This window comes from Canis lupus, chromosome 3, assembly GCF_011100685.1.
Source record: "Canis lupus familiaris isolate Mischka breed German Shepherd chromosome 3, alternate assembly UU_Cfam_GSD_1.0, whole genome shotgun sequence".
In the NCBI taxonomy this organism is placed as follows: domain Eukaryota; kingdom Metazoa; phylum Chordata; class Mammalia; order Carnivora; family Canidae; genus Canis; species Canis lupus.
In genome coordinates this window covers 83,861,369-83,889,122 of record NC_049224.1, presented here as the reverse complement: position 1 = coordinate 83,889,122, position 27,754 = coordinate 83,861,369, and the positions used below count along the sequence as shown (strand labels likewise).

Genomic DNA, 27,754 nt, shown 5'->3' with positions numbered 1-27,754 from the left:
GGACTAAGAAGGGCTTGGAGAAGGTGAAGACTTACAGGGAATTTTCTGGGATGTGGGACTTTCAGCATAAACCGTAGAAATTCTCAGGTAACTCTAGATGAGTTAGTCATCCTTGATGACTGTCATTATCTCTTCTCAAAGGATGACTAGGAGTTTGGGGAAGACCATTCTAGATCAAAGGGCAACATGAACAAAAGCAAGGAGGAGAGAAACAGCATGAGAGGTTCTAGGAGAACTGGAAGCAATGTAGAGTTGCTGGAGGACACAGTATGTGACAGTGCTGGGGAAAATGAGGCAGAGGGTCAGACAAGAGGCAGACTGGGAAGAGTTTTGAAAATCATCTTAAGGAGCATGGGAGCCTTTTAGGCAACTGAGCAACTGATGGCAAAGACTGAAAGCCACAAGGTAAGTAAGGAAGTCGCTGTGGAAGTCTAACCAGAGCCAGAGGAGAGAGGAGAGGCAGTGTTGAGAAGTATTTAGAAGACAAAAGTCTCTAGTACTTGGTGGTGATGGGATAGAGGGATCTAGAGAGAAGAGAGAGAGCAGAGCCTGGATGACATGCAGGATTTCCCAGTTACTAGAAATTCAGCAGAGAAGCTTCTTTTCTCCAAGCCTGTGTGTCGAGCTGTCTGCCAGCTTATTGCCCCATGGCCACTCCCTCCCACAGACCCCCTCTGGGAGAGCTGCCCTCCCTTTGCTTTCTCTGCAGGGGGTTTTCTACAGCCCTCTGGCACCATGGTGCTAGTGTGCAGTGACCACTGAGCTCACTCAGTGAAGAGGCTGTGCAGCTACCTTAGAAAAGGGGGCTGGTGCTAAGAAAATGAAAAAGAGCAGAGTAAAAGAGAAATTGAAATTTAGAGTAGAAATTTATCAAGAGCTTGGCTTCAGGAAAAGGAAACTATTTTGCCTCTTGCTTTGTTCTCCCAACGCCTTCACATGGAAAAGAAAACCCCCAGGACCTCTTCTCTCCAGACTCTGTTACATTCACAGTGACCTGCCACCCATTTCCACCCATCACTTGGGAAAAGTTGTCTCTTCTCAGGCCTCCAAGTGTCTGCACTGGGGGCCTGATCCCCATCATCTCTGTCGGGACCGGTAGAGTGCTTACACTGCACCGGGCTTTGGACTTTACCATTTTTCACTCATGATCTCATCTGAGCTTCCTCTCACATCTTTCTTGTAAGGTTGATGCTATCACAGGCAATTGGAATCACTAACAATGCAATGCTTAAAGCAATTAAAGATTTTCTTTACCTGATTATGAGTTACTTGAGGTCAGGGACTGTATTACTCACTTTCACATCCAACATAGTTTCCAGCCAATATTAGATGCCTTAGGAATGTTTGTAGGATTGGTGGGAGGACTGGTTCCTTGAGGGAAGAATAAAGCTAAGGGCAAGAAAAAAATGCAGCCTTGGTCACCAGGTGCCTAATAACATCTTAAGGATTCTGGTGGTGGAGAAACTAAAAAGCTCTCTCCCCAAATTTCTGTATTTTCCAGTATTTGACTGAAGAGCTACTGTAATCCATTACATTCTCTGTTTGGAAAAAATAACATATTTGCACAGTAAAGTACTGTTGTTAGATCTAGTTCAGGGCAGAAAAGAAAAAAAAAGTACACTCAAGTGCAAAGAAAACTGAATAGGAATTGATTGCTAAAAGTTATGTGTCTAGTTACATGACCAAATTAACCCAAAAGCTTGTTATTGTGTTATTTGCTATGGCTGTGACTGAGGTCTGTCCTGACTAGATCTATGGATCTAACGAGTCTGGAACATAAATGACAATATTCCGTATAAGTTTAGTCATTCAGTTGTTTAATAAAAAATTATTGAATGCCTATTGTATTTATAAAAATATGTTAAAAGGGAATCAGAGAAACAAGACAAATATCTTGTGGATACTGACCTTGAGAAATACATATTTCAGTTGGGATTTTAAAGAATGCAATGTATTTATTTAAAAAATGATTTCTCTTCATTTGTCTTTTATTTTGAAATAAACTTTAAGGGACAATTCACATATTTTATGGCTGTTTGTTTTGCTGTATACCACTACATTATGCAGTCGTGGTGATCAAGGTACTTTTAAGCACACCAAGTACAATGAGGAGATGGAGATATGGAGAAAATTGGTGGTTTATCCAAAATATGTGTTAGAACAGAGGCCAGAATTTCTTTTGTGCGAATCTAGCTTTTCCTCAAAGTCCAGTCTTAGCAGGCAAACCCTGACTAGTGTTGAAAGTGCTGGAGCCTGATGAAATGTTTGTAATCAAGAAGTGTTTATTAACATCATTTTTCTTGCATTATTATTAGTCCTTTGCACAGTCTTACAAGTGAAAAGAAAAAAAATGTTTTTGTCAATTTCAGCTTCTTTCTGACTTAACAGAAGCGCATGTGTTAGTGTTCATAGCCATTGTGAGGTTATACCCTACTTTGAGGTAAAAAACATAATAATAATAAAAAGCAACCCTACACTATCAGAACTGAAGCAAAATGAAACAAAACAGAACAAAAACCAACCTGAAAGTAAATCACTATGACGTTTGCCAATTGTAGGCTCTTCCTTTGGATATATGTAATTTTGGTGGCAGTAATCTCATTGATTTGTACCTAAAATGCAAATATAACACTGGCTGTGTACTTGGGAGATGCAAATTAATCAGTAAGACAAGTTTTAAATGGGAAATTTCTCTAAATGTAGTTGGTTGCAAAGGTGTAAATTGCTAATTTGAGGTCAGTTTAGATTGACTGGAGTAATAATGAGATCAGGGGAAAAATCGACACAGGAAAATGCTGCAGGTGAATTAGTGGATACATTTGTTGGCCCAAGTGGGAACCTCGGAGCCCTTGAAATTCCCTCCTTGTCCAGGAAAATGATAACAGAGCCATACCCTAGGTGTAACCTGTTGCAGGGATAGTGCCACTCCCCACTTTCTATTCATCTCAAACTCGGTCTTTCTCTTTCCAAAGGAGTAGCAGTCCATGCAGTGGACGTGTGATTAGTGTAAAACTAGTTTCAATCAGTTTCAAAGGCTATTTGTGCCTTTGAAAAAAAAACATTCTTTGGGTCTCAGTGATTTGCACAAAGTATCCGGTTAGATGAAAGCTTACATGGGCCAAGAGAATACAAGACCCAGGATAACTGATGGGGAGAGCTGGAAACCTCATACTTTTACAGTGGAAAGGAGAAGGTGCCTCAAATAGCAGAGGCAGTAAACTCCTACTATAGCATCAGCAAGACACTAGGGGGCCCTTGGGTTTACAGGGGTCATGGTCCACCATAACCAAAGGGTCATGACATCCTGTAATAGTCCTTTGTGGTTCTTATTCTTTTCTTTCTTTATTTTCTAAAAGGATTTTCTTTTCTTTCTTTCTTTCTTTCTTTCTTTCTTTCTTTCTTTCTTTCTTTCTTTCTTTCTTTCTTTCAGAGAGATAGGGAGAGAGAGAGAGAGAGAACATAAGTATGAACAGGAGGAGGCAGAGGGAGAAGCTTGCTCCCTGCTGAGCAAGGGGCCCCATTGTGGTGCTGCATCCCAGGATCCTGGGATCATGATCTGAGCCAAAGGCAGATGCTTAACCAACTGAGCCACCCAGGTGCCCCTCCTTTGTGGTTCTGTGTTTAATATCTACCCCAGTCCACATTATTATGACTGTGTTTTCTCAGTCATTCCTTTCCCTTTCCAGCCTAACAGCTTCTTGAGATCTCAGCCTCTCATTTTGCCTTTCTATAAAGCCAGTCTCATAGCTACCTGGGTGATGTTTTTTAAAAATGGGCATTTGAGCATACCGCAATCCTACACAGTATACTTCAGCATACTGGTGTGGCACAGGAAGTTCTTCACAAAATGATCCCCAGTCACCTTACAGGTCTCTCTCTCTTTTTTTTTTTAATCATTTCCTTTCTCTCACACAAGATCTGGCTATTTCATCTACCTCAATGTGTATCATAAAGTTGTCAACACTAGTTATCGTCTTCTTTTCCACCCAGAAAATTGTTCACTTCTGGGATGCTTTCCCATCAGAGGTAAACTCTTCTTCTCACAGGTCTTATCACACCACACCTCTCTGGGTTGGGGATGGCCTCACAGCAGGAATTCCATGACCTCCTGCTCTGAGCTGATGCTAAGGAGCAGCCAAGGGGACAAAGTAGACGTCACAATGGTGTTATATGGTGACAGACGGTATTTACGCTTGAGGTGAGCATAGCATAACATATAAAGAAGTTGAATTACTATGTCATACACATGAAAGTAATGTAACATTGTGCATCAACTCTATTCAAATACAAAAATAAAGGAAAACCATAAAATCAAGAAACCCTCAAAGGGACAAATTAGAAAACTCACACCACATGGGAACCAGAGCTTTAACGGTTTCACTTGGAAAAATCTAATCGTCGCACATGTAAGTGCCAAGTAAGGCCTTTTGTCATCATCATCATCACCATCATCTTCATCATGACGATCATCCTCACCACTTGCTTACTAATGATGAGGCGCTGAGCCAAGTGTTTTTACATGGACCATCTCCTTTAATTTTCACAATACCATTATCTCGTTATTATTATTACCTCCATTTTATAGATGATGGAAATGTGGTTTGGAGAACTTGTATGACTTGTCCAAGGTTACATGGCTAGTAAGTAGGGGAATAGAAGTTGACCCCTTGTTGTTCAATTGTCCTCTTAATATGCAGTGTAGCTTTTTATTTTGATCTATCTTTAGGGCAGGAGGATTGAGTAGGTTGTGTTCCTTATAATGGGAAAATATCTGCCTTTTCTCTTTAAGTTTATAGATTATGTCTCTTTCATACTTATATTCCTGGCACCTATCACTGTCCCCTAGCATATATGAGTCAACACTTAATTGACTTATGAATGCATTCTGGCCAACATGGCTATTCTGCTGTTTTAGAGTGGGTGGGGTTACAGATATGTAGTACAATTATCTTAAACATAAAAAGTTTTCTATCTTGAGACAAGAAACCTGGACAAGATGGTGTAGGGCCCAAAGGGCTTATTTATTTATTGAATCCTAATTTGGTTTTTGGTTCCATTTTTGTCTTGAGATTTGTCAAAAGAATCAACATCCAAACAAACCCAATGTTCACAGGTATCCTCAGTATACACCAAAAACTTCTAGGAAATGATGATTTTTTTTTTTTCTTGAAAGGCCCAAAAAAAAAAAAAATAAAAAAAAAAAAAGAAAGGCCCAAGATTTTAAGTTTACTTTTAGTATTTCACTTAAAACTGCACCTAAACTTGCTGGAGTGATTCGATCAAGGAAATGTCACACTGTGGTTCCATCTACCAAATTACTTGCTAACATTGCAGCCCACTTAACAGTGTGGACATGGTACAGGGGGAGAAAAAGGCCCACCAAGATCCGAGAGCTCTTCAGTGGCAGGAGCACTTCTTTGAGGAGAGTGGCTTTGAGTGCTCTGTCCTGTAATATAAAATATCACTCGGCAAGCTGCACTCTCTGATAATTTTTATAGCAAAACATAACGTGCTTTTCCAGGAAGGTCAAAAATGTCAATAAAACGGTACAAATGGACTTGCCTGTGATTCTCCATTCTGAAAACAGTCCGATCTCTTTAGTGCATTGGTGCTGAGGCTTGAAAAGCAAGTATATTTTCAAAGGGACTCTTGAGGTTGCCCTAGTCTTTTAACCAGGGCACCCACCTGTGTGGCAGGATGTCCTTTGGGGGATAAGTAGTACTTTGACCTTGAGTCAGGGTATGTGGGCACATAGGAAAGAGTAGATTACATGGCTGCCCCTGGTTTCACCTTTGTAGTGGGTTTTACAGTGGTAAAAAGAGGTTTGGGGTAAAAAAAAGAAACTTCACATATTACCAAGGGCCTGAGTTAGTTTTCCACTGATGCATACACAACATATTACCACAAATGCGGCGCCCAAATGCAACACTCGTTTATTGTCTCACAGCTCTGTAGGTCAGGAGTTGGGGCTCAGTTGGCGAGGTTCTTTGCTTAGAGTCTTATAAAGCTGAAATCAAGATGGTGGCCAAGCTGTGCTCTCGTCTGGAGGGTGTGAAGAAGAATCCACTTCTAAGCTCATTTCGGTTGCTGGAAGAATCAATTCCTTGGAGCATAGGCTCTTTGGGATGTAGGAATCATTTCTTGCTGGCTGCCAGGTGGGGGTCAATGTGGACACCTTCCCCTCCAACTTAAAGGATATCATCAACTCCATGCCGAAACCTTCTCACATCTGGACTTTTTCTGACTTACTCTTCTTTGACCATCAGAGAACATTTTCCAAATTTTAAAGGGCTTGTGTGATTAGATGAGGCCCATTCAGACTATCCCTGTGTTTTCAGGTCAACTGAGTTGGGACTTTAATTACATCAGCAAAATCCCTTTATAGCAGGATTTGGATTAGTATTTGATTGAATAACTGGGTTCAGAAACCCTGAAAGGCCATTTCAGAATTCTGTCTACCACAGGACCAATGTGAATCATTTGCCCTGCAGATGCTGTTTAATTTAAACCTTTTAACCGGCTCTGACACAAGTTAGTTGCCTAATACACTCTCCCAGGAAGTGATGAAGCTGGCTCTTGATCTCAGCCTCTTCTGACTCTAAAACTGATGCTGTTCCATAGTAATAATAACAATATTAGTTATGAACAGCACTCTGTATGTGCCAGTACTGATTTTTCCCTTTTCATATATGAACTCATTTAATCCTCACAACAACCCTGTAAGCAGGTACTGTTATTGGTCTCATTTTGTGGATGAAGAAGCCATGGAGGAGCCGGTCAGGCTCTCATTAGTATAATTTAACCAACTACTCTAGTTAATCTCAACTTCTTTCTTCTAGGTTTCTTTTTTTTTTTTTTTTCCAGTGTGGTATGTAGGAATTCAGAGGGAAGTGCTCATGGAGTTCCTCGCTTGATACTTTTCTCTCAGTTGTGTTTTCCTGCACAACAGGATAGGAGGCCTTTTAAGACTTCCATTTTGTTAAAAGTAAAACTTGCACTGGTCAACGTTTAACAGGCAAGGAAGACTTTATTCCATACTACTCTAATAGGAAAGAGAGGCCAGAACTCAGTGACAGCTCATTTCTGCTGAAACAAAGTCTGGGAGAATTTTTGGGAGTTGGGATGAGGGGATTACAGACCATCAGTTTGCTAATTGCATTCACCGAAAGGAAAAGGAAACTTCCTTATATCTTCATGACAGGAAGTTAGGCTGTCAAAGTGAAGCTCCTACCCTTCCACAGAAACTGGGAGATTTCCTTCCTCCGTGATTACATTTCCAATGGGTGGCTCCCAGGTCCTTGAGAAATTCTTGGGCTGTAAAGCTGGCAAGAAGCTTTTAAAAAGATTTACATCTCAAAGGAGCAGAGAGAGAATTTACAATGACAAGTTTTCTAAAGCAAAGGCTTTTAGAAGAGGGAGGTCAGAACCTAGAGTCAGGAAGAAATCTGTCTAAAGTTTAGTCAACTGAGGGGAACTGTAAGAGCATCTTGGCCAATTGTGGAGACTAAATATTTTAATGTAAACTATCACACTTTCTAATCTGAAAAGTAATATTCAAGTGTTGTTTCCTCCAGGAAGCTCTCCTTGCCCCCATAAATTTAGATTCTGAGTTTTCCTCTCTGATTCCAGAGTTCTTGATTCATCCTCCATCATATGTAATATTATGTAAAGCTGCCAATTAGCCTATGTGCTCACCAATAACACTATAAACAGATGTATAAATAAATACATAAATAGCGTATGTGTAGACTCTAAATAGGAGCATAAATAGACAGGGTACTTTATTTACACAAATGCTATAGACTATGTTGAAGAAGAAATTTAATAACTTGGAAAAATGTCCACAGCACATTGTTATATTAAACACAAAAATTATAAAACACTATGAAACATAGGTTCCCAATTAAGTCATATGACAAATAGACAAAACCCCCTGAAAGGATATACACCAAATTAATGTATTAATCTGTGAATAATGGGATTCTAAGTGACTTTCTGTTTTCTTCTTTGTGCTTTAGCATCTTTTGGATTTTCCTCAATGAAAATATATTACTCTGTCACCAGGATTAAAAACACAATTTTACACAAGAAACTGTGGACAAAAAAAACAAAAAAAAACAAAAAAAAAAGCTACAAAGACATTTTTTTTTTATGATTCCCCAGCTGTAATCCAATAGAGGCAGACCTAGTGCTTTGTAGTATTTCCTGAGTGATTTCTTGTCTTTCTTTTGATGTGCTATCCTTCCAGTGGTCCAAATCTAAGCAGACAGCAAGGTGACAAAAAGGATTCTGCTCCTCCCAATCCAGTGGTGTGTGCGTGGGCTGCCAACGTGTAGGGGAGAGGGGTTGGGAAGGTTGTAAAATAGAATTGTGATCAGCCTTTCTTTCTTTGGTTATATCTGCATCCTCAGCCTTGACTTAATGCTATTAATTGATTCATTAATCGATGGGAGCACTTATTTCTACCTATGTACCTGGCTGAGAAGAGTGATTCAGAAATGGCATGAGCTACATTGTGAGATAAGGAGTTTGCTGTCGTAAGAGGTAATCAAGCAGAGTCTGAATGTCACCTAGGCGAAGGACTGTAATGGAGAGACTTTCAGCCTCCTATAAACAGTGAGTTACCTTTGTTAGTTCTGAGACACTCCCTCAAACTTCTTCAAGAAGAGGGGGCTTTCAGCAGGATCCTTGTCCTGGAACAGAATAGGAAGCACAGCTAGGCTTCTAGGAACTGCATTGGGGGTGTTGGTAAAGTCATTGAGAGCCTAGGCGGTCACTCTGTCGGGGGTTGTGAAGTTTCTCTGTTCCCTGCTTTCTTCTGCACTTGCATTTTGTATAATCTTTGAGAGCCCCATCTTTAAGGCACAGACTCTGTCCTCCAACAAACTATTGGAGTCAGTGCACCTAGGTAAAAAGAGAAGGAAAGAGAGAAAGAGCTGGAGAGACAGAGACAGAGGTAGAGATCGATTCCCATTCAATCATGCATTTGTGGTGAGGGGGAGGAAGGATTGACAGCATTATCAACGGCAATTTGAAGTAATGAGAAATTGGGGAGCCTGGGTGGTGCAGTCTGACTCCTGATTTCAGCTCAGGTTATGGTCTCAGGGTCGTGAGATTGAGCCCTGTGTCGGGCTCTGAGCTCAGCATGGAGTCTGCTTAAGATTTTCTCCCTCTCTCTCTGCTTGCCTCCTCACTGCTCATATGTGCATTCTCTCTCTTTCTCTCAAATAAATAAATAAATCTTTAAAAAATCAAGTAATGAGAAATACATTGATTGGTAGTCATGCTCAAACCTTCCAAAAGGATGTACCTCTATATGAGGCAAATTTTCACACTAGTTACTGTTTACTGAAATCTACTCCATCGCCTCTCTTCTGGAAGCTGGTAACTTGAGAATTCTCTCCACGCCCCTGCATAGCTGATCAAGAAAGCATTCTGAAGTTGTCACTCTGAAATGTTTTTCAAATTATGCTATCTGGAATCCAAATGGCCTGTCTGACTGTTTCAGCTCAACTGTTCTGACTATAGGTGCAAACTTGTGTTCTTAAGTTAATCTGAAGCCCTTTCCTGTATTTATTCAGTGGACAGAGTCAGCTACCTGGGGAATCGAAGACATCTTTGAACCTTTAAAAATCAGTAACAAATAAAAAAAACAAAACAAAACAAAAAAAAACACTGGGAGTACAATTCCCGTCCTTTGTGTCACAGTGAGGCCCCGGCTTACAGCTGCAGGTTCTTTCTATAACCTTTAACAAGACCCAGCCTCCTTCATCGGTTGCCTTTTGCCTGGAGCAGCTAGCATTTCCTTAATAATTTATGCCACCTTTTTCATTTCCGTTCACTTCATCACTTAATCAGCAGAGTTGTAATTCCTGTTCCCCCAGTACATCTTCATTTTCGACCCGTTCCCTTTACAGGCTCCGAAGGCTCCCCCGTTCTTGGCATGGTGTGTCTGTTCTCCAGGCGCTCTCCTGGGTCTCTGGCAATCTGCTCTCTGCTAATTGGTGCAGATGGGAGTAGGAAGGTGAACAGAGCACACGGGGGAGGAAGCAGATTCTCCCGGTAAGTAAGAGGCCCTTGGGGACCAAGTACTTTGGGGAAACTGCTTTAACACTGTCAGGCACAGTGAAAGAGCCATCTATGGAGTCCTGTTTCATGACATTTTTCTTATCCTTCAAAGGGGTACATCCAAAGGCTACTCTGGTGTTCACTCACCCTCTTGAGGTCTACACCTGAGTAAGCTCAGAGGGATAATGATAAATATTGCTCGTTGCCCCTGAAATAATGCTAAGCACTTTGTACATATTAATTCTTTATTCATCACAAGAAATCTCTGAGTTATGTATTATTATTCCTGCTTCACAGATGAAGAAACCGAGCCTCAGAGACAGCAGACAATTAGCCATGTGTCTTAATCTACTTGGGCTGCTGTAACAGAATGCTGTAGACTGGGTGACTCATGAACAACAGCAAGTTAGTTATTTCTTGCAGTTCTGGGGGTTGAGAAATGTAAGATCAGGGTGCTGGCAGTTTCATTTTCTGGTGACCCACTTCCGGATTCGCAGATGGCTGTATTCTTGCTGTGTCCTCACATGGTGGGAGGGCCGAGGGAGATCTCTGGGGTCTCTTTATTAAGGGTACTAATCCCTTTCACCAAAGTTCTACCTTCATGACCTTAATCGCCTCCCAAAGGCCCCACTTCTAGATTTTTTTGGGAGGGCATAAACATTCAGTTCATAGCACCAACTTGGGTGCTGAGCTAGGATGAGACCTCAAGTCGATCTGGCTTCAAGTGTTCCCATGTATTCACCCAACTGCCACAGAAAGGTACAGTTTGTCTTTAGATCCTTCTTCTATCCCTTCGTGTGCCCTCTTTTCTCATTTCTGGTACCCATTGTCTCCATCAACTTTCCAAGGGCCTGTGCTGTGTTATGTGATTCCTTGTCAATGGTCGTCATGGAAAATATCTGGTGGACTAATGCTTACTGGAGTAGTAAGATGGTACCCCTAATGTGTGTATTCAACCAGAATTCACTCTTGCGAACCAAAAGCTAATGTCATAATTTTTCATCACCACTTCTGCAAGCAGGGGAATTAGTCTGGGGCCAGACATCCTGTATCAGATTGGTGGTAGTGCCTGTTTTGCTGATATAATGACAAGCGCATCGACGGTGCCTCGTAAATGCTTATTGAATTGCCTTTCAGTGAAATCTCAAGTCTTGGAAACACTTCAACATTTTGGTATGCATGGAATCAAGTGCATCATGGTAGACTTCTGGACATCTAGGTTGCAGATCATCAGAGTTTGGGCAAGTTCTAGATCTCCTAAGATTTTGATTTGGGACCTACTCAGACCAAGCCGAGGACATGCTTCAAAAAAGATCCAGCCTACTTTAGTGACCCAGGGGTTCTGTTGGGTGCATGTAGGGGGCTGGTGGGGGCTTGGGGTAATGGGACATGGGTGCAAGAAAGGCTAGCAAGAAGAACATAGGAATCTGGTTCAAATTCACTCATTTCTGCATCAGTTCTACAAATATTTATTAAGAGTCTAATAATAATTAGGTACTGTTCTGACCATTGGAAATAAGGTAGCAAATCAAGCAGATAAGGCCATTGCCCACATGGATTTTGCATTCTGGTATGGGGGACTGGTCATAAACAAGTAAACAATTAAGCATGGTGTTTTCAGATATTGGTAAGTGCTGTGGAGGCAAACAGATGAGGTGACGAAAACAGACTGCTGCTTCTGACAGGGCAGTCAGAAAGGGCTCCCAGAGGAGATGATAAGACCCCAGAACTGAGCGACTAATGGGAGTCTCCAATTAGGACAGGCTTTACAGGGGCCAAGGCAGCTCACTTTTATGTGGATATTGCTCTGTTATTAGTCATATCCTTGTGGGCCCCTCCACAATGATAGTCTGTGATATGGGGGGGGTCGCATTTTCCATCCATGAGAGGTTTACTCCTGGCTAGGTTCAGGATAGCCCATAGGAGGGAAACAGGAGGAAGAAGAAAGAGCTGGGTTTGGAAGCCAGAAAAAGACATCAGCAGGTCGCTGAGGAATCTTGGGCAAATTATTTTCAGTTTTAAGGATCTCAGATCACACATCTATTAATGGGTAGGGTGGGCTGGGAGGGCAGTGGACACTGCAAGGAAAACATGCTACTTCATCTTTATGGTTTATCTGTGAGTTTCCCCCTTTGATTTACCCATTAAAAATATCCCATAGCTATTTACATTTATAAACATAACTAAAGCCTCCAAACCATATACCTTTTATGTACCCTCCTAGCTGTCACAGCAATTTTACAAAGTAGCTATCTTTATCATCTCCATTTTATAGATAAAGAAACTGAGTCCAGACAGAATAGGAAAAGGAGAGGAGTCTAGCATTTTTTTTTTTTAAAGATTTGGTTTATTTATTCATGAGAGACAGAGAGAGGCAGAGATACAGGCAGAGGGAGAAGCAGGCTCCATGCAGGGAGGGGCATGTGGGACTTGATCCGGGGACCCCAGGACCACGCCCTGGGCTGAAGTCAGGTGTTAAACCTCTGAGCCACCCAGGGATCCCGAGGTCTAGCATTTGGTGACTTGAAGGCACGCTCTTGTTTGATCATCATACCAAATGCCTGCTGGATCTCCTAAAGTCTCTTTACAAGTATGGAAACTGAGGCTTAGTGATGTTGTATGATTAGCTCAAAGGATGCAAGGAAAGGGACAGAGCCAAGATCTGACCCCAGCACTGTGCTGCGACAAATGTCCCTTCTTTTTCCCACACATCACGTGTAGCTGGCAGATGGGTGTTGATGCTTTACCAAGAGGGAAGACTGTGGACTCCTCTCTGCTCTAGTCGATACATCATTCCTAGAAGACTCTTGACATATTTCCAATTATAACGCTGGACTTTGTAACTGTCACATGAGTTATGGGACTACCATGTCTAATTGTACCCATCAATATCACCAGTGAGGAAATAGTACCAACCTCATAGATTTTTTTTTTTTTTCAGGAAGACTGAATGACATGATAGATCTAAAATACCTCATCCATGGATACAAGGTAAGAAGGTAACTGATAAGTGGTCCCATTGTCATTATTGGGAAAGATGACTTTTTTTTTTCTTTTGTCTTCAGGCCTGAGCTCAGCAGCTGACAAGTACTTAAATAAAAAAAAAAAATATGTGTTTGATGAATAAACAAATGAGGGAAGGAAAGCCACAATTGGTTAACTTCCTGGAGTCTGGGGACCTGACTTCTAGTCCAGCCTCTGCTGTCAAGCCTATGAGACCACCCAAAGGTCACTTATCATTTCTGGTTCTGAGTTTCCTCTCTTGTCTCAGGGAGAGTGGCCTCAAATTGTCTCTATAATGCCTTCTAATCGGGGATTGATTCTTATATTATTTAATTTGGATCCAATAAAACCTGAGTTTATTCCCTGACTTTTGTCACTCCTTAACAACCCCATCTGATGCCTCATTTGATATCAAATATACCTGCTTTCTTGCTGTCCAGGTGGAGTTCTTTGTGTGTAGGCTCAGTTTCACATTTGGGGCTTTAGGACAGGAGGGGATATCCCTCCTTTCATTTTGTTTTATGTTACTGGTTCTCAACTGGGGCCCCTCCTGGCATTTGACGGTGTCTGTAGACATTTGTAGTTGTTACAGCTCGGAGTGAGGTGCTTGTGGCATTGAGTGGGTAGAGACCAGAGATGCTGCTGGACGTTCTACAATGTCCAGGATAGTCCCCCACAGCAAAGTATTATCCAACTCAAAATGTGAATAGGATTGGGAATAAAGAGCACTGTTTTATGTGGAAAATATATTTGCAAGGGATGAGACTCTCCTAACACTGAGTTTAAGTGCACCACATCCTGTCATCTGCCCTGGAAGCAGGATGTCGGCAAGTGGAAGTCTGGGCTTAGTGATTAAATGTACATATAAAAATCCCCTGGTGTTTTGCAGGATTCAAAGACACATTGAGGGAGGCCATTACTGTGCGTCAGACTCCTATATAGTGCAAACACATTATCTACCTGTAATGAAGGATTTCTAAGAAGATATGGGCTGTAGCCTCTACAGGGGAATGTCTTAGCTGGGGGCATGTGGATTTTAGCTGCATGAATAATATCAGCATTAATGGGAATCATTACGCTGCCCTGCACTGAAAATCTACCCCTGAATGGGTAGCAATATCCCACAGACAGAGGCCATTGAAAATCTGTTTCACTGGCAGGATATGTGGAGGTCTGTGTGGGAAGCAGCATTGGTTGCCAGCTCCTGAGTGGCTTTAGGCTGACTGATCTGTGTAGAGAGAGAGTAGGGCAAAGAGGGCAATGTTATCCAGCGACAGCGTGAGCCTGGGGTGACACTGGGACAGGCCAGTGGTCTCTGGCTCATCCCCTTTCTGCTCATGTCAGAATGTTCTGGCTCCCGTCACTTCCCTAGGCCTATAGCCATCCTTCCATCCTCAGGAAGGTAGGCTAATAAACTCACTCTCTCTAAGCTGTCAAGGACTCAGGGGTTACCTTCTGCAAGGTAATTTGTGGTTTAAAGGAATGCATTCAATGAAATACGAGGCACCAGGGCATAGATCGTTGTTTTTCTGGAGTGTCTGCAAGGATGTCCCCAAGGATATAATCTATTCCTGCATGACTCCTTCAGATCTTGATTTAAACTGCTATAGAGTCATTTCTTGAACATCACAATTTCTGGAAGCTTGCTATGTAAAGCAGTGAAGAAATGGAGATGCAATGTTGGAAGTGGGTGGGGAATCTGGGAGCCAGGCCCCTGGGTTTCTCCCTCATACCCTACCACTGGCTCCTGAGGCACCTCTCTAGAATCACTTGGGCTCCGTGGAGCAGTGCTCCCTAAGCTTTTCCCCATCGTGGCCCACATAGACAGAGATACTGTTGATTTGGAATCCGGAGTATCATCCTGGGGAATGATGCTCTAGGCTGGAAGTGAAGACCCAGCAGATCAGTTCTGTGCACTGTCTGGCCTGGGAAGCTGTGCTGGGGAGCACGGCTTAAGAATCACTGTCCTTGGGTGACCTTGACAAAGCCTGGCCACTCTAAAACCTCGAGACTGAAAGAAGTAGAAGCTTTCAGTCACAGTGTTAACAGGTACTATGCAAGAGTCAATGGGATTGAATTCATTCTTGAATACATTAAGTAAATATTCATGGGTATTCAGTAAATATTCACCTACTCTGTGCCAGCTACTCCTCTAGCTCCTGGAGAGACAGGGATTGAGAAATGCCTATCTTAAGGAATTTATATTCCATTGGGATGAGGGTGGGGAATAAGTAACCAATAAAAATATATAATGAGTGGATTTCATAAAATATTGCAGGATGAGTATGAGTATGAGTGTGTGTGTGTGTGTGTGTGTGTGTGCGAGCGTGTGTGGTTAACTAAAATAGAATGGTCAGAAGAGGTCCTTCTAAGAAAATGGTCTTTTTTCTTTTTTAAGATTTTTAAAATTTATTTGAGAGAGAGAGAGAGAGAAAGAGAGCACGATGGAGCGGGGTGGGGAGAAGCAGAGAGAGAAGGACAAGCAGACTCTGCACCAAGAGCAGAGCCCAACCTGGGGTTTATCCCACGACCCTGAAGTCCTGAACTGAGCTGAAATTGAGAGTTGGACTCTCAAAAAAAAAAAAAAAAAAAAAAAAAAAAAGGGTTGGACTCTCAAATGATCAGGGGCCCACAAAAATGTCTTTGAGTTGAAACCAACCATGTGAGGTGCTGGTGGAAAAGAATTCTAGATACGCAGCACAGCAGCTGGGTCAAGGTCCGATGTGAAACTATGACCGGCATGCTCAAGAAACAGCAAGAAGCCTAATTTTTATCTTTGAAAACTTTTACCACCTCCACCAGGTTTTCATCGATTTTAATAATTTCAATAGCTTTTTGCATTTGATCCTTACCCAAAGCCTCTGTGGCTTGTTCTATTCTATCATTAGCTATTTTTAGACACATGGAAATGAGGTTTGGGGAAGTGAAATAACTTGGCCAGGCCATGCTGCTGGAACGTGTCAGAGTGGCAGGGCTAACCCTAGACTTGCTGGTGATTTTGTTAACTCCTATTTACCTAGAAACCAAAGATTATATGAAGATTTATAGACAGACAACATTTTGATTTATATTCAAAATGTTTAAAGGAAAGATTTGATTTATTCTTTGTCTCAACCCCATGTGGTAGATACTATTAGGATTCCCATTTTATCGATGAGAAAACTCAGACACATAAAATGCTAAATCCTTGAACAAAGTTATGACTAGCAAATAGCACAGGTGGGGTTCAAACATCAGGCAGACTGAGTCCTAGGCCCACAGTCTGTTATTTTTAAAAATGTTTTATTCAAATTTAATTTAGTTCACATATGGTGAATTATTAGTTTCAGGGGTAGAGTTTAGTGAGTCATCAGTCCATATAACACCCAGTGCTCATTCCATCAAATACCCTCCTACCCTCCTTAGTGCCTATCACCCAGTTACCCCATCTGCCCACCCACCTCCCCTCCAGCAACTCTGTTTGTTCCTTAGAGTTGAGTCTCTTATGATTTATCTCCCTCTCTATTTTCACCTTATTTTATTTTTCCTTCCCTTCCCCTATGTTCATCTGTTTTGTTTCTTAAATTCCACATATGAGTGAAATCATGTGGCATTTGTCTTTCTCTGACTCATTTATTTCACTTAACATAATATCCTCTAGTTCCATCCATGTCATTGCAAATAACAAGATTTCATTCTTTTTTATGGCTGAGTAATATTCCATTGTGTATATAGACCACATCTTTCTTATCCATTCGTCTGTTGATGGACATCTGAGCTCTTTCCATATTTTGACTATTGTGGACATTGCTGCTATAAACATTGGAGTGTCTGTGCTCCTTTGAATCACTATGTTTGTATGCTCTGGATAAATACCTAGTAGTGCAATCACTGGATCTTAAGGTAGCTCTATTTTTAACTTTTTGAGGAACCTCCATACTGTTTTCCAGAGTGGCTGCACCAGTTTGCATTCCCACCAACAGCGTGAGAGAGCTCTCCTTTCCCTGCATCCTCACCAACACCTGTTGTTTCCTGAATTGTTAATCTTAGCCTTTCTGACTGGTGTGAGGTGGTATCTCATTGGGATTTTGATTTCTATTTCCCCAATGCAGAATGATATTGAATGTTTTTTCATGTGTCTGTTATAGGCCCATATTCTGAAGATGACCTGGATCTCCATGCCAGTGTGTTCAAGGCTTTTAAGGGATGGGGTAGGGTGATGGAGCCTTTTCTCACTTGAAAGTCACAGATTTCACTGGAGCTGCTAGTGGTCTTGCTTAATTCTGGCTGGGATCTGTCAAAGCCTTCAGGATGCAGTGCTTTTTTGTATTTAAACACAAGACTCTATGTCTATTTTCACTGTGAGGCAGGCTTTTCTGCCAGCTGGTAGGGAAGTCCCAATCTTCACTACTTGGAATATCACTCAAACAATTCTCTACCCACCATGTCTATTTATTGAGATGTGTGAACAACAGAGGAGAAAGAGACTTAAATTTTAAAACACTGGATTTCTCCAGCCTCCTTTGAGTGTGGCCTGCTAAGCCCCTGATACAAATTAGGAGCATTTTGTAAATGCAGAAGTTACGATCTCACATTCTGCAATGACCTTTCATAATCGCTTCTTCATTGTGTTATAACAGTGACAAATCCCAGCCTTGTGATGCCCAACCTCCAATTCAGAAAAGCTACAGATTTCCCAAGTCTTGACCTCCTGAGGCATAAGAGAAGAAACTTCTTTCAGCCATTTTCACCCCTCACTTGTAGGTGATCTAAGCTGAAGTTCAGACAAAGTTTCCTGTATCTCTAGTGGCTAAACTCTGTACGAGGACCCCAGGTTCATGGCATTGAAGAGATACACCATTATAGCTGTATCTATATCAAAACACACAATATCAACTGAAAAAGGGCTCACTTTTCAGAAGAGACAACATATGGACTTGGTCTCCTAAATCAAGTGAATTTACTTAATAATCCAACCTTGCAAATTATAACTCTAGAGAAGAGGCCTTTGGGGCTCTCCATGGGTAGTTTTCACCAGGTGATGGTGATGCCCACATATGCTTGGGTACCTCCACATAGTTCTTACCAGAACATAGAGAGAATATACTAGCTACCATTCAGCCACCTATGCCCTGTCTCCTAAAAGCTGCATGGCCTTGTGAAGGTGACTGGCTATCCCAAAGCTTCAATTTCCTTAATTATATAATAGGAATACATATATATATATATATATATATATATATATATATATATATATATATATATATAAAACCCATGCCATAGGAAAGATTGCTGTAAGGTGGTTCCATCAGCATTCAGGAGTTGGAAGCAATTCTGGTTGAGTTACAGGAGCAGGAGTGATTGAAAGAATCACCTGACATGATGGAGAACCAGACATGGAGTCTGAAAGAACAATAGCCAAAGTCAAGACCCAGGCTGGTGTGGGAGGGGCATTGTCATAGGTAGTGGTGGTATTGTTGCTTCTTTCTCTCACTGATTCCTTGTTCCAACTCTCAGGCCAGACATAATTGGATGCGTATTGGAGCATGTTCTTGACTTTGGGAGCTGCCTCCCTTACAAAGTCTCAGTTGTCCCTGACTTTGTAAGGGAGGCAGCTTCCAAGTAAGAGTCAGGCTCAGCCTCCTGGCGAGACTCATTAGGGGGAGAATTACATAAACATAGGAGGAGAAATCAATTGATGGAAAGCCAAAAGTAAATACAAATGTTCACCGTCTGAAGATTCCCAGACAGTACCCAGCACACAGTTGGCTGTGAACAAATGTGAATTCCATTTTTACCTCTTTTGGATCAATATCTTTACTGTTGATGGTCATATTAATGGAATTTATAAAGCACATTCAAGTGATTTGTAGCACTCACTCGCTCATTTAATGTTTCTTTGCTTGTTTTTTTTTTTTTTTTTTTTTTTTTTTTTAACAACTAGGAGAACTGTGCCTTAGGCCTCTAAAACAGTAAATATTTGAAAGACTATAAAAAACAGTTCATGCAGAACTCAAAAAATGTCAGTTTATTTCATTTACATGTTATGTAGACTTTGCTATAAGTTCAGAAACTCTCCCTCATTCTTTTCTGTTTGCTATGTAAAAACTCAACTTACGCTTTCAGCACTTTGGATATGACAGGGCTTTAAATATGAGCCTTATGAGTGCTGATCAGTGGACAAGGATACTTTGGAACATGATTTGTGTGTCTAGAGCTACTCTGCTTGTTTTCTTCCTTAATGACTAAGTCACTCCCTGGAAATAAATGAGTCATTTGCAGAGACACATGTGGACTCCCAGGCCCTTGGGGCGCTCTTTGAGCGACTGGAGAAAAATAGACTAAATGTGTTGATGCTGAGTCCAGTTCAATTCATCTGCTTTGAGTTTGCCTTTGGCTATTCAAGTTACTAAGAAGCAGGATGACTTATTATTACAAGAGCAGAACTGAGTTCAAACTCTTTTTTTTATCACTCACTAGCTGTGTGACCTCAGGCAAGTTATTTAACCTCTCTGAACCTCAGTTGTCTTATCAGAGGGTAAGTCTGGGAGTTTTGTAAAATACTGTCTATAAAGTGTCTGGTAGAGTGCCTGGTTCATAATTTATTCTTAACCAATGGATGGCACAGAGACCACTGAGGATAAATCTATGTTCTGTTCTACCAAAGCTATTGTATTTTCTTTCTACTAAAGACATAGAATAACAGCATCATAATGACAAAAACCAAACTCTTTAAGAGCAGGGATAGTGTTTAATTAATTTGCCCTCCTAGGGTTAGTAGAGTGCGTTGCGCAGAAAACAAAATCTGTGCACTTTTGTAAATAAAGATTTTATTTATTTATTTATTTATTTATTTATTTATTTGAGAGAGAGAGAGAGAGAGTTAGCGTACCTGGGGGAGGGGCAGAGGGAGAGGGAAAGGGAGAAGCAGACCCTCTCAAAGCAGGGAGCCCTATGTAGCCGATCCCAGAACCCAATCTTAGGACCCCAGGATCATGACCTGAGCCAAAGGCAGATGCTTAACTGACTGAGCCCCCTAGGTGCGCTCAAATCTGTGCATTTTTAATGATTGATGATATGACCAGAACTCGTAGATGGGTCTTTAGGTTTGATTGGAAAAAATTCTGAAGGTAGACGTTTGTGCAACAGGCTCCAGACAAATTGTACCACATAACAGGGTATAGTTAAGGAACAGGCTTTATATGGGAGATTTATAAAACAAGGGTTAGCAAGAAAAGAAAGTACACTGTCCCCAAAACCCTCATTATCCCCTAAGGGAGTCAATCTGGGGATAGGATACTCTGCTGAATAAACTGTGGGGATAAATTTCAGGGCAGGAAACATGTCCCTTATTACTATTGTTTATTATGGGACGCGATGTCTGAATGCTTGTGTGTCTCCTCCACCACCTCAATTTGTATGTTGAAAACCGTGCCCAGTATGATGATGTTAGGATGTAGGCCTTTAGATGATGCTTAGGTCCTGAGGCTGGAGACCTTTGAATGGGATTAGTGTCTTATAAAGAGCTCCTTCACCCTTTCTACCATGTGAGGACACATATGTATCAGGGAGAGGGCTTTCACCAGCGCCTGACTGTGCTGGTGCTTTGAGTTGGACTTCCAGCCTCTGTAACTGTGAGAAGTAAATGTGTGTTGTCTGTAAGTTACCCAGTCTGCAGTCTTTTGTTAACAGCAGCCCAAACAGATGAAGACAGGAAATCTAACATGGGAAAGTAGCCTTATCAAGTGATTGTGCTGTAGATGGAAAAGATGAATAAGCTACTTGGAATCCAGATACTCTGGATTTGGGTGCTATTGTTTACAGAGGTTGTTTAGGAAAACTAGCTTCCTAGTACCTATAGATGTTGGGACCTGTGTGCCATTGCACACCCTCCTGCTATGGGAGGAAGCCCCTAGTCCCATGAGCAGCTGGATTATGGGGAAGCTGCTTGCTTGGGGAAGGAGCAACCCCATAACTAGCTAGTTCATTGTCCAAACAATTCAGAAAGAACCCCTGAATCATTTTTAGACAGTCTTGTTTATAATACTACATAGAACTATATGCAGACGCCCTATTTTGACTCTACCAATGAGATAGTTTAATAATAATACTAGTATTATTGTTGCTTGATAATATTAATATTTTACGTTTCTTCTCAAGTGCTTCTGTTTAAGTGTTTCTTTCATTTTTCTCTAAATTTTTTTACCAATAGCTATTATATCCCAAGGTCCTACTTTATATCAGTGAGGTGACATAACATCCTCCCAAGAACCCTAGAAGTTAGACATGATTACGTCCATTTTGCAGATGATGAAATGAGTAGCGCATAATAGAAATGATTTTCTAAAGTCCTTAGAGCTAGTACCTGGTCAGATTGGCTCTCCTTCCAGAGGTTGGGCTTTGTCTGTCTGCTAGTTGCTTCCCTAGAGATCCTGATGGGTTGAGAAGGATTGTGCTTTTGCTTTAGCAAGGGAAAGCACCATAATGCAGTGGTTTTCTCTTACCTTTGTAAGAGAAAGAAAACCTTGGTAAGGCTCAGAAGAGAGGGGATCCTCCATACACTGGGTGGTGAACACCAGAATGCCAGTGAACTGGCATGCCCAAAGGGGCAATTATGTCCATCTACTGTGTCCTTAGGCCACACAGACCAGCAAGAATTATGGGCTGGAACGTCATGGATAGCTGCCAAAATTATCCATACATATCTACAGGTCTGCTAGTAATTCACTACCAGTCAATTGGATTCAGTTGGTCAACCAAATTAACCTAAACATGCTCTCTGGCACACTGGCTTCCTTAGTCATTAATGAGAAACATTGACAAGAATTAGGTACCCAGAGAGAGCATGCCAAAAAAAAAAAAAAAAAAAAAAAAAAGTGAGCATGACCATTTTAACTTCGCATAAACATTGTCATAAAGAATGTCTATTGTTTCAGCCCAATCTATTTCCCCTGTGGAACTTCGAACTGTATCTTTAACTGGACATTTATCATGTCTTAAGATATTGGACATCCTACCTGAAATCTTGAAATTGTTGCAAAGCCTCAGCCTGACACTTAAATGAGAACCTTTAGCTGATGGGGAGAGGAAAAAGCAAGGTGACCAAAAGACACATTCTGGGCTTCAAAAGAATTACACATTAGCAAAACTCCATTCTGTTCCAACTAATTATTGTGATACAGAAGAGAGAGAGAGAGACAGAGACAGAGACAGAGAAATGTAGTTTCATCGATATTTCTGAGACATTTGAACATGCAAAGGCAGAGATAAGAAACTCTTAGTCTCTCAGTCGGTAACTTATTGATTACATGAGTTGTTCACTAATGAGCCAACCGCAAGAAGGCCAGCTCCGAAAAGCTTCTATCCCCAAACGTGCTGATGTGTTTAAAATGGAATGTGTGTTTGCAAGAACACCTACCCGTGTATAAAATGAGGGATAAACCTCTTTAGAACCTTTGACTTATTTCTTAGGCTCACAACCATATATTATTCATGGTGATAATTAATTGTAAGGTCTATTCACATCACAAACACAAAAGAGACAGAGTTCAAAAGGATGATGGAAGTTCATTGCCACAAGTGTTTTTCTAAGGGGAGAAGTTTGTTGCTTGGTTTTTCTGACTTGTGCTCTGCCTGGGAATGAGATGGGCAAGGGATTTCCTTAGAGACTAAGAGCTTCACAAGATCATTGTGATGGAAATTTTTAGAGAAACAGGTCACCGCCTTTCTTGGACTATGGATTGAAGCCCTGAGTTGGCAATACAAAGATGGTAGCTGCCACACGAAAGAACATCTTGATTCTTTAGGGTGGAAAAGGTGAAGCTGTAATGTACACACAGACACATACATATTAATGAGTCACTCACATAGTGGGGCACCATTTGGAATCTATATGCAATTCTCCAAGCTGAGGAAGTAAACCCTTTTATCCACCCCACTGTTTGGGGCTCCCCCAGATTCCTTGTGTGCTGGGCCTTGGAGTAAGGAGGTCTCCCAACTTGAGAATGTTTCCCAAGTGAAGTTTGCCATAAATCACATTTTAACTTGCATTTCTAATTAATGTCTCATAAAATGGCACGTGATTATATAGATATTAGAATGCCGGACACTGATCTAATCATTTTATATTTACACACTAATTTAGTCCTCACAATAGCCGGTGAGGGAGGTACGATCCCAGTTTCACAAATGTGAAGACTGGATCACAAAGGGGGCGCTTGCTTCCTTGCTCAATCATAACCCTGCTGCAGCATTTCTGGGAATGCTCAGCCCACTTTTTTCTACTTTAATTTCAGCTCTCCCTCCAGAACCTCCTACTTGGCTAACACTGCCTCCAGAGCAGCACCAAAATTCCATCGCTGAATTAGGGCTTTTCTGGTTTCAAGTGAGACATTACGTAGAAATGGGATTTTTTTCCTCCCCTTCAACTCATAAGCCGAAATGTCCAGGCATAGAGTCTGGCCTACTTTTAGACTCATCTATTTCCAGATGCCCCAAAGATATTGTCACGATACTGTCTCCAGCCCTGAGAGCCACCTTCTTCTGTCTTGGCTTCAGCATCAGGCAGGGTTTTTTTCAGAGCTGGTGGGTAATGTCTTGCATTCAGCTAGCTGAGCAATGCTGGCAGACGGGCTGCAAATAGAAGTTGTCTTAATAGCTCCTTCACCCATGACCCCAACTGAAGTCGGGATAGGAACCTAAGACTAGAAGCCTGGTTGAGGTCATTGTATTCTGAAAGTTGACTTATAGAAATCCCTTCAAATTCAGCCCTTTAGTTTGCTGCTGGTGAAATTAAAACCAGAAGAAGAGGCTTGGTAGAGTGGAAACTATATCGGATTTGGGGGTCAGAATAGTTTTAAGCCTCATTTTTATAGATGTTACTTTAGAGAAGTCTTGCTCTATAAACGGAGTCCTAAGAGATGGGTCATACTGGGTGATCCCTCAGGTCCTGTGCAGCTTTCAGCATCCATGACTCTATACAAGATGGCATGATGCTAGGGGACCTTTTAATGAGAACATTTTAACTGTCACCCAGACCTCCTGGCTTCCAATTCCACATGAGATACAGAATCTCAGGCACTCTTTCCAGTTAAGAATAACAAAAAGGCTACCACTGGGCTTTAGAAGGGGCTAAAGCCAGGAGTTTTCTCTCTAGGGTTGAAAAGTATTATGACTCAGTTTAGGGGGGAGGTGAAGAAAAAGCAACAAAACAGTGAGACATTGGGATCTCAGTCTCATTTGTTACCTTTACTGCTTCTTGCCTAAAGGCTTCCATTCTCTGATCGATTCCTATGGGGTTAAGCAGGGTGGGGAATTGTCCTGGATGCTGCATAGATGTAAGGGGTCTCGATCCTAATTGTGTACTATAGACCTACACGGGAGGGGTAAGAATAATCTAAGCCATGTGATCAGTCTGAAGCTGTAGGAATCACCCACCTGGAGGGGCTTGGTGGGAAGTGGGGACTGTGGTGTGAAGGAGGGGACGGTGGGAAATCAAGGATGCCAAGAGGCTGGCACAGCACAACAGGGGGGAACTGGAAAAGCCATCCTTAGGCAAGTTCAGGCCTAAGCTATTCAGATATATTTTGTTATTTTTATTTTTATTGTTTGTCCAGTATTTCCTATAAACAGAGATTCAGATAATTTACATTAGACAAACTTACAAGCAAGAAAGTATCAACTGGCATGCCATTTTGAGTGATTTACCAAAATAAATTTAATTACCAATATAACTAGACTAGAATGCTAGCAAATCTATTCTGGAAATGAATTGAAGATTGGAAGGTTGCCTGGTGAACACAGAACTAAAACACAGAGTTAGTTTTAGGATATAAATGTTTAATGACAATGAACTAAGATAGCCTGGAGTATCTCTCCATAGGAGGGACACACAGGGATTGGAGGGCTCAAGGCCACTGAGCCAAGGCCCCTCTCTTCTGCCAACACTGGGCTTTCACTCTGCTTTCCTAAGCTCCAATGGGCCCCTTCCCTGTTCTGTCTCCTTGACTCCCTCATTCTTCAGATAAGCCAGTTCCTTCTATTGTGTTCTGTCCATTTTGATTTGCTTACCTGTTTACCCCCAACCATTTTGTCTCTAAGGCATCTTTCTCATGTTTGGCATCTCTTAGTGTTGCCTTCATAGTCAAAGTCTCAGAATTTGGGCTATATGTTGTGGTCACCCCTATTTCTGTCACTTATAAAGAAATTTTGGTCACCAGTTTCCTCTAAGAGTTTGTGATTGTTCCATGGAAAGAAAAAAAATTAACCTGCATTCATCTTAACACTATTTCTCCCTGTTGCCAACTTGCTGAAGAGAATTTTACAGCTTGCTTTTAATCCCCACTCTTTGAGGTAGGTTCTGCTATTGCCAGATTTGTTCCTCAGGTTGCTATGGGGCTTAAATCACCTTTGGAGTCCCGGACATCCTTGTTAGACTTTGCTCCTTGATTGGCAAAGTGAGACTGGAAGCCAAGGGATCCAAGAAGTTTTTTCTCCTAGTTTCTGTAGTTCTTCTCTGGGTTTTGTGACATCATGGGGGTTGGATTTGTAATAGAAGGTTGGCAGTGACCTTTTAATGGGTCATGAAGGGAATGAGAGGGACTCATTCTCATAATCAGTACCACATACTCTTCTAAAAATGTATGGAGCTGCAGCTACCCTGCACGAGGGGAGCATGTGTGTGTATTGGAGGTGGTGGGGTCTGGGGTGATACAAGACAAAGTGTCAGCTGAGAGTTCATGAGAGCTGCATTTCTTTCTTCTGATTACCTTTTGTAGCCATGCTCTGATAAACTCCAGCCTCATAAATAGAATGATGGCAGTGATTTTTCCTGAAATGGGTGGGCACACTCTCAGAGGCTGCAAAGAGTGACACTAAAGTAATGGGAATGGAACTGTGTGAACAGTTAATTAAAACAAAACAAAACAAATCTCCCACCTACATGGGAAAATTTACTAATATTTATATTTCTTTTCTATTAGAGAATTTTTATAGCTTCCCCTGGAAGACAATTAACAGGATTTAAAAGGACGCATGGAAACCCTACAGTAACAGATGCACCCACAAAGCCATGATAAACACACTAGTTTAAAATGATGCTGGAAGAGTTTTAGGTTAATTCCACAATGGCTGTAGCATCCTCTGCCCAGGAAGAGGAAATGCCAGCTCCAAGAATTACTGCTGCTGATTACAACATGGAAGAAACTTAAACTGTCAAGTGACAAGAAAGCTATACATCAAAGGATGGTATTGAGAATAAACTTTGACAGCAATACAAGAAAGGACATTCATTCAAAGGAACACCTATGGTTTCTTCATCGCATAACATAGAAGTAGGAGAACTCAAAATCCGATCCAAAAGCCACAGAGGCAGTCTGAGCTTAGTGAAGGGCCAGACATGGTCGGGCTCCTTTGTTTCTCCATAAGGTTCTGGCCAGGAACCATCAAACTAGTGGCTTCCTATCCTTGCTCTTCAATTTCCCCATTTATAGCGCTGGACCCAAGGGGTCCTCTCCTTGCATTGAAAACCTAAAAGGCTTACTTGATCTTTCCAGAGCCCTATGGCATCCTCGGATGCAACACATCATAGACAGTGGTCAGTATTATCACTTCAGGTGTGCAGCTCCAATGGCCTTGACACTCAGGATGCTTTGCAGAGTTGTGTGTTGACAGGTATGGGAGCAAGTCAAGTACAAAGTGATCTGAGACACCCCAGTGAGATGGGCAATGTCCATGTGTCCATCCTCCTGATAGAAGCCAGAATGAGGTGGGATGCATTTAAAGATTTCATTTATTTATTTTGAGAGAGAGAGAGAGAGAGAGAGAGAGAGAGAGATTAACCATGCGTGGGCATCCAAGCAGGGGGAGGCGCAGAGGGAGAGGGAAAGAAAATCCCAAATCAACTCCATGCTAAGGGTGGAGCCTTGCTCGGGGCTTAATCCCACAACCCTGAGTTCATGACCTGAGCCAAAATCAAGAGTCAGATGCTTAACCGACTGAGCCACCCAGGTGCCCCAAAGATACATTTAGACTTTATTCTCTGTCTGCAGCTCTGAGACTGCTTTTTAGAGGCCACTTGCCTTTAGGTAAATATTTTGAAGGTTTACGATTGTTGTTTAAATTTTTTTGGTTATAAGGGAGCACAGGGCTTAATGATATTCACCTCATATCTCATTCGTTCAGTAAAGGGTGGGGGATCTACATTCCACAGAGACCTATTAAGGGAAGTAATTTTATTAAAATTCTAATTATTATTTTAAGACATATAAATTAATATTCTTATTTGTGAAGTGTTCCCTCTCCCTGCTTAGGATGCTGCATCTACAATTAAAATATAATAAAGATGATTAATAATGAATAAACATAAAATTAAAATATCATAAAATACGCAATTAAAAAACACTAAAAATCCTAGCTGAGCAGAATCATTAGAAAAGGCTAATCATGACTACAGGAGAAGTGCTTCTGGAAGATGATGTTGCTAAGCATTATTTAACCAGTGAGAGTTAAAAAAAATGCTTAATTCATGACTTATCACTGATAATGATGTGAATCTTGTTAGAGCCTTGATGCCCTAGATGAGCAAACCAAAATGGCCCTGGGTCATACTCTGATGTATCTTTTGACCTTCCAGTTGCTTCTGTGTCATAAGAAGGCCCGTCTCAAACTTGAAGGATGGTGGCCAGGTGTGCTGTCAAGGGTGTAC

The 27,754-nt window shown here is 41.5% G+C and overlaps 2 long non-coding RNA genes across 2 annotated transcripts; one reads left to right on the top strand and one right to left on the bottom strand.

Moving 5' to 3' along the window:
* On the top strand, positions 1-27,754 carry LOC111095304. Its single transcript, XR_005356447.1, has 5 exons — positions 1-405; positions 9,918-10,062; positions 13,010-13,059; positions 26,031-26,815; positions 27,683-27,754. It is a non-coding gene; the product is annotated as an uncharacterized LOC111095304 (long non-coding RNA).
* Positions 22,629-25,566, bottom strand: LOC111095305. Its single transcript, XR_005356448.1, has 3 exons — positions 25,457-25,566; positions 23,517-23,682; positions 22,629-22,872 (listed from the first exon to the last, which is right to left on the bottom strand). It is a non-coding gene; the product is annotated as an uncharacterized LOC111095305 (long non-coding RNA).